This window comes from Festucalex cinctus, chromosome 21, assembly GCF_051991245.1.
Source record: "Festucalex cinctus isolate MCC-2025b chromosome 21, RoL_Fcin_1.0, whole genome shotgun sequence".
Lineage (NCBI taxonomy): Eukaryota > Metazoa > Chordata > Actinopteri > Syngnathiformes > Syngnathidae > Festucalex > Festucalex cinctus.
Window position 1 is genome coordinate 10,016,253 of NC_135431.1, and position 6,126 is coordinate 10,022,378.

The window sequence follows — 6,126 nt, forward strand, 5'->3', positions numbered from 1 at the left end:
GCCTTTCCCCGCCGAGGGTTTTTTTTTTTTTGGTGAGAGCCATGATGAGAGCAGCTCGCAGCTGTGCGGCCACAACAGTAATGGCCGCCAATGGCCGCCCTCCAGATTGACACGGAAGGTCAGAGCAGGCGTTAACGCGCCCACAGACGATCGTTAAGTCTGTCACACTTATTTCCATCATATTAAGTCCTCTTCCTGCTTTTCCTAAGTGCTCTTCGGAACGCTATCCGAGGATGGCGTCGTGTACATTAGGCAATTAATGTGGGCAGTGGCAAAAATGGTGTTGTGAATGTGACTTTGCTTCGGCATATAAACACATTATGGGGGGATTTTATACTCTTTTTCACAGCATAACTGATTGAAATGGAAAATAATGGGCAACATCAACAAACTAAACTTTTGTATTGCATTTTTAAACAGATTTCCGTTTGATTTATTTTGCTAATATAAAAGATATATAAAAACGGCATTGAAGCTAAACATTCCATCTGTCATGATTCTGTGCCTGTCGACGATTCCCCCGCCAGTGCAGCTATGTGAGGTGTCCAAATGAGTGTTGTCGCTGTGCAGCTTGTGTGATGTGGGAATTGTTCGCTGCCTGTGTGTCAGGTGCTGGCCGTTGGAAAACGGACGATGATGTGCGTGGCAGACAACATGCCAAACACGTGTTGGTCGGCCACCAACTTGCCTAACTGACTTAAAAGGGCTTTGGGAGTGTGTGGTTCTTCATTTTCCGTGAGTATGACACAAATGTATGTGCCCAGGAAGTGGAAAAACATGTTTGTTTGTGTTTATATGCGTGTCGCCAGATGCAGATGTGTCAGCAGCAACACGCAGACATAACAATGAACGATGATACTGACACTTGCACAAACATATGCATTATAATATACAACAGTGACTATTCATCATGCCATGATTTATTGATTATTCACGTCGTTCAGTCTGATTATGCATCATGTTTTTAAATGCCTCGGAATGTCTTTTTTACAAGGCATCTTTTTTTCTCCCAAAAAAACGACCATGTATAGTAAGGCATTTTTTTCTCCCAAAAAAAAGACCATGTATAGTAAGGCATTTTTTTTCTCCCAAAAAAACGACCATGTATAGTAAGGCATTTTTTTCTCCCCCAAAAAACGACCATGTATAGTAAGGCATTTTTTTCTCCCAAAAAAACACCCATGTATAGTAAGGCATTTTTTTCTCCCCAAAAAACGACCATTTATAGTAACGCATTTTTTTCTCCCAAAAAAATGACCATGTATAGTAAGGCATTTTTTTCTCCCAAAAAAACGACCATGTATAGTAAGGCATTTTTTTTCTCCCAAAAAAAAATGACCTTGTATAGTAAGGCATTTTTTCTCCCCCAAAAAACGACCATGTATAGTAAGGCTTTTTTTTATCTCCCAAAAAAACGACCATGTATAGTAAGGCATTTTTTTTCTCCCAAAAAAACGACCATGTATAGTAAGGCATTTTTTTCTCCCAAAAAAAAGACCATATATAGTAAGGCATTTTTTTTCTCCCAAAAAAAAATGACCTTGTATAGTAAGGCATTTTTTCTCCCCCAAAAAACGACCATGTATAGTAAGGCTTTTTTTTATCTCCCAAAAAAACGACCATGTATAGTAAGGCATTTTTTTTCTCCCAAAAAAACGACCATGTATAGTAAGGCATTTTTTTTCTCCCAAAAAAACGACCATGTACAGTAAGGCATTTTATTTCTCCCCAAAAAACGACCATGTATAGTAAGGCATTTTTTTCTCCCAAAAAAACGACCATGTATAGTAAGGCATTTTTTTTCTCCCAAAAAAACGACCATGTATAGTAATGCATTTTTTTTCTCCCAAAAAAAAAGACCATGTATAGTAAGGCATTTTTTTTCTCCCAAAAAAACGACCTTGTATAGTAAGGCATTTTATTTCTCCCCGAAAAACGACCATGTATAGTAAGGCATTTTTTTCTCCCAAAAAAACGACCATGTATAGTAAGCCATTGTTTTTCTCCCAAAAAAACGACCATGTATAGTAAGGCATTTTTTTTCTCCCAAAAAAACGACCATGTATAGTAAGGCATTTTTTTCTCCCAAAAAAAAAATGACCATGTATAGTAAGGCATTTTTTCTCCCAAAAAAAAGACCATGTATAGTAAGGCATCTTTTTTTCTCCCAAAAAAACGACCATGTATAGTAAGGCATTTTTTTCTCCCAAAAAAATGACCATGTATAGTAAGACTTTTTTTTTTCTCCCAAAAAAAAGACCATGTATATATAGTAAGGCATTTTTTTTTCTCCCAAATAAACGACCATGTATAGTAAGGCATTTTTTTCTCCCAAAAAAACACCCATGTATAGTAAGGCATTTTTTTCTCCCCAAAAAACGACCATTTATAGTAACGCATTTTTTTCTCCCAAAAAAATGACCATGTATAGTAAGGCATTTTTTTCTCCCAAAAAAACGACCATGTATAGTAAGGCATTTTTTTCTCCAAAAAAAAAGACCATATATAGTAAGGCATTTTTTTTCTCCCAAAAAAAAATGACCTTGTATAGTAAGGCATTTTTTACTCCCAAAAAAACGACCATGTAGAGTAATGCATTTTTTTTCTCCCAAAAAAAAAAAAAAAAAGACCATGTATAGTAAGGCTTTTTTTTTCTCCCAAAAAAACGACCATGTATAGTAAGGCTTTTTTTTTTTCTCCCAAAAAAACGACCATGTATACTAAGGCATTTTTTTCTCCCAAAAAACGACCATGTATAGTAATGCATTTTTTTTCCCCAAAAAAACGACGATGTATAGTTAGGCATTTTTTTCTCCCTAAAAAACGACCATGTATAGTAAGGCGTTTTTTTTGCTCCTAAAAAAAACGACCATGTATAGTAAGCCATTGTTTTTCTCCCAAAAAAACGACCATGTATAGTAAGGCATTTTTTTTCCCCAAAAAAACGACCATGTATAGTAAGGCATTTTTTTCTCCCCAAAAAAAACGACCATGTATAGTAAGGCATTTTTTTTTCTCCCAAAAAAACGACCATGTATACTAAGGCATTTTTTTCTCCCTAAAAAACGACCATGTATAGTAAGGCATTTTTTTTTCTCCCAAAAAAACGACCATGTATAGTAAGGCATTTTTTTCTCCCTAAAAAACGACCATGTATAGTAAGGCATTTTTTTTCTCCCAAAAAAAACGACCATGTATAGTAAGGCATTTTTTTTCTCCCAAAAAAACTACCATGTAGAGTAAGGCATTTTTTTCTCCGAAAAAAACAACCATGTATAGTAAGGCATTTTTTTTCTCCCCAAAAAAAATGACCATGTATAGTAAGGCGTTTTTTTTGCCCTTAAAAAAAACGACCATGTATAGTAAGGCTTTTTTTTTTCTCCCAAAAAAAAACGACCATGTATAGTAAGGCATATTTTTCTCCCCAAAAAAACGACCATGTATAGTAAGGCATCTTTTTTTCTCCCAAAAAAACGACCATGTATAGTAAGGCATCTTTTTTTCTCCCAAAAAAACGACCATGTATAGTAAGGCATTTTTTTTCTCCCCAAAAAAATGACCATGTATAGTAAGGCATTTTTTTTCTCCCAAAAAAATGACCATGTATAGTAAGGCATCTTTTTTTCTCCCAAAAAAACGACCATGTATAGTAAGGCATTTTTTTTCTCCCAAAAAAAGCGACCATGTATAGTAAGGCATTTTTTTCTCCCAAAAAAACGACCATGTATAGTAAGGCATTTTTTTTTCTCCCAAAAAAACGACCATGTATAGTAAGGCATTTTTATCTCCCTAAAAAACGACCATGTATAGTCAGGCATTTTTTTTCTCCCAAAAAAACGACCATGTATAGTAAGGCATTTTTTTCTCCCTAAAAAACGACCATGTATAGTAAGGCGTTTTTTTTTGCCCCTAAAAAAACGACCATGTACAGTAAGGCATTTTTTTTTCTCCCAAAAAAACGACCATGTATAGTAAGGCGTTTTTTTTTGCTCCTAAAAAAAACGACCATGTATAGTAAGGCATTTTTTTTTCTCCCCAAAAAACGACCATGTATAGTAAGGCATTTTTTTTCTCTCCCCAAAAAAACGACCATGTATAGTAAGGCATTTTTTTTCTCCCCAAAAAACGACCATGTATAGTAAGGCATTTTTTTTCTCTCCCAAAAAAAACGACAATGTATAGTAAGGCATTTTTTTTCTCCCAAAAAAACGACCATGTAGAGTAAGGCATTTTTTTTCTCCCAAAAAAAAATGACCATGTATAGTAAGGCGTTTTTTTTGCCCTTAAAAAAAAACGACCATGTATAGTAAGGCATTTTTTTTTCTCCCCAAAAAACGACCATGTATAGTAAGGCATTTTTTTTCTCCCAAAAAAACGACCATGTAGAGTAAGGCATTTTTTTTCTCCCAAAAAAAAATGACCATGTATAGTAAGGCATTTTTTTTTCTCCCCAAAAAACGACCATGTATAGTAAGGCATTTTTTTTCTCTCCCCAAAAAAAACGACCATGTATAGTAAGGCATATTTTTCTCCCCAAAAAAAATGACCATGTATAGTAAGGCATTTTTTTTCTCCCAAAAAAACGACCATGTATAGTAAGGCATTTTTTTTCTCCCAAAAAAAGCGACCATGTATAGTAAGGCATTTTTTTTTCTCCCAAAAAAACGACCATGTATAGTAAGGCATTTTTTTCTCCCAAAAAAACGACCATGTATAGTAAGGCATTTTTTTTCTACCAAAAAAACGACCATGTATAGTAAGGCATTTTTATCTCCCTAAAAAACGACCATGTATAGTCAGGCATTTTTTTTTCTCCCAAAAAAACGACCATGTATAGTAAGGCATTTTTTTCTCCCAAAAAAACGACCATGTATAGTAAGGCATTTTTTTTCTCCCAAAAAAACGACCATGTATAGTAAGGCATTTTTATCTCCCTAAAAAACGACCATGTATAGTCAGGCATTTTTTTTCTCCCAAAAAAACGACCATGTATAGTAAGGCATTTTTTTCTCCCTAAAAAACGACCATGTATAGTAAGGCGTTTTTTTTTGCCCCTAAAAAAACGACCATGTACAGTAAGGCATTTTTTTTTCTCCCAAAAAAACGACCATGTATAGTAAGGCGTTTTTTTTTGCTCCTAAAAAAAACGACCATGTATAGTAAGGCATTTTTTTTTCTCCCCAAAAAACGACCATGTATAGTAAGGCATTTTTTTTCTCTCCCCAAAAAAACGACCATGTATAGTAAGGCATTTTTTTTCTCCCCAAAAAACGACCATGTATAGTAAGGCATTTTTTTTCTCTCCCAAAAAAAACGACAATGTATAGTAAGGCATTTTTTTTCTCCCAAAAAAACGACCATGTAGAGTAAGGCATTTTTTTTCTCCCAAAAAAAAATGACCATGTATAGTAAGGCGTTTTTTTTGCCCTTAAAAAAAAACGACCATGTATAGTAAGGCATTTTTTTTTCTCCCCAAAAAACGACCATGTATAGTAAGGCATTTTTTTTCTCCCAAAAAAACGACCATGTAGAGTAAGGCATTTTTTTTCTCCCAAAAAAAAATGACCATGTATAGTAAGGCATTTTTTTTTCTCCCCAAAAAACGACCATGTATAGTAAGGCATTTTTTTTCTCTCCCCAAAAAAAACGACCATGTATAGTAAGGCATATTTTTCTCCCCAAAAAAAATGACCATGTATAGTAAGGCATTTTTTTTCTCCCAAAAAAACGACCATGTATAGTAAGGCATTTTTTTTCTCCCAAAAAAAGCGACCATGTATAGTAAGGCATTTTTTTTTCTCCCAAAAAAACGACCATGTATAGTAAGGCATTTTTTTCTCCCAAAAAAACGACCATGTATAGTAAGGCATTTTTTTTCTACCAAAAAAACGACCATGTATAGTAAGGCATTTTTTATTTTGTTAAAAAAACGACCATGTATAGTAAGGCGTTTTTTTTCTCCCAAAAAAACGACCATGTATAGTAAGGCATTTTTTTTCTACCAAAAAAACGACCATGTATAGTAAGGCATTTTTTATTTTGTTAAAAAAACGACCATGTATAGTAAGGCATTTTTTTCTCCCCCAAAAAAACGACCATGTATAGTAAGGCATTTTTTTTCTCCCA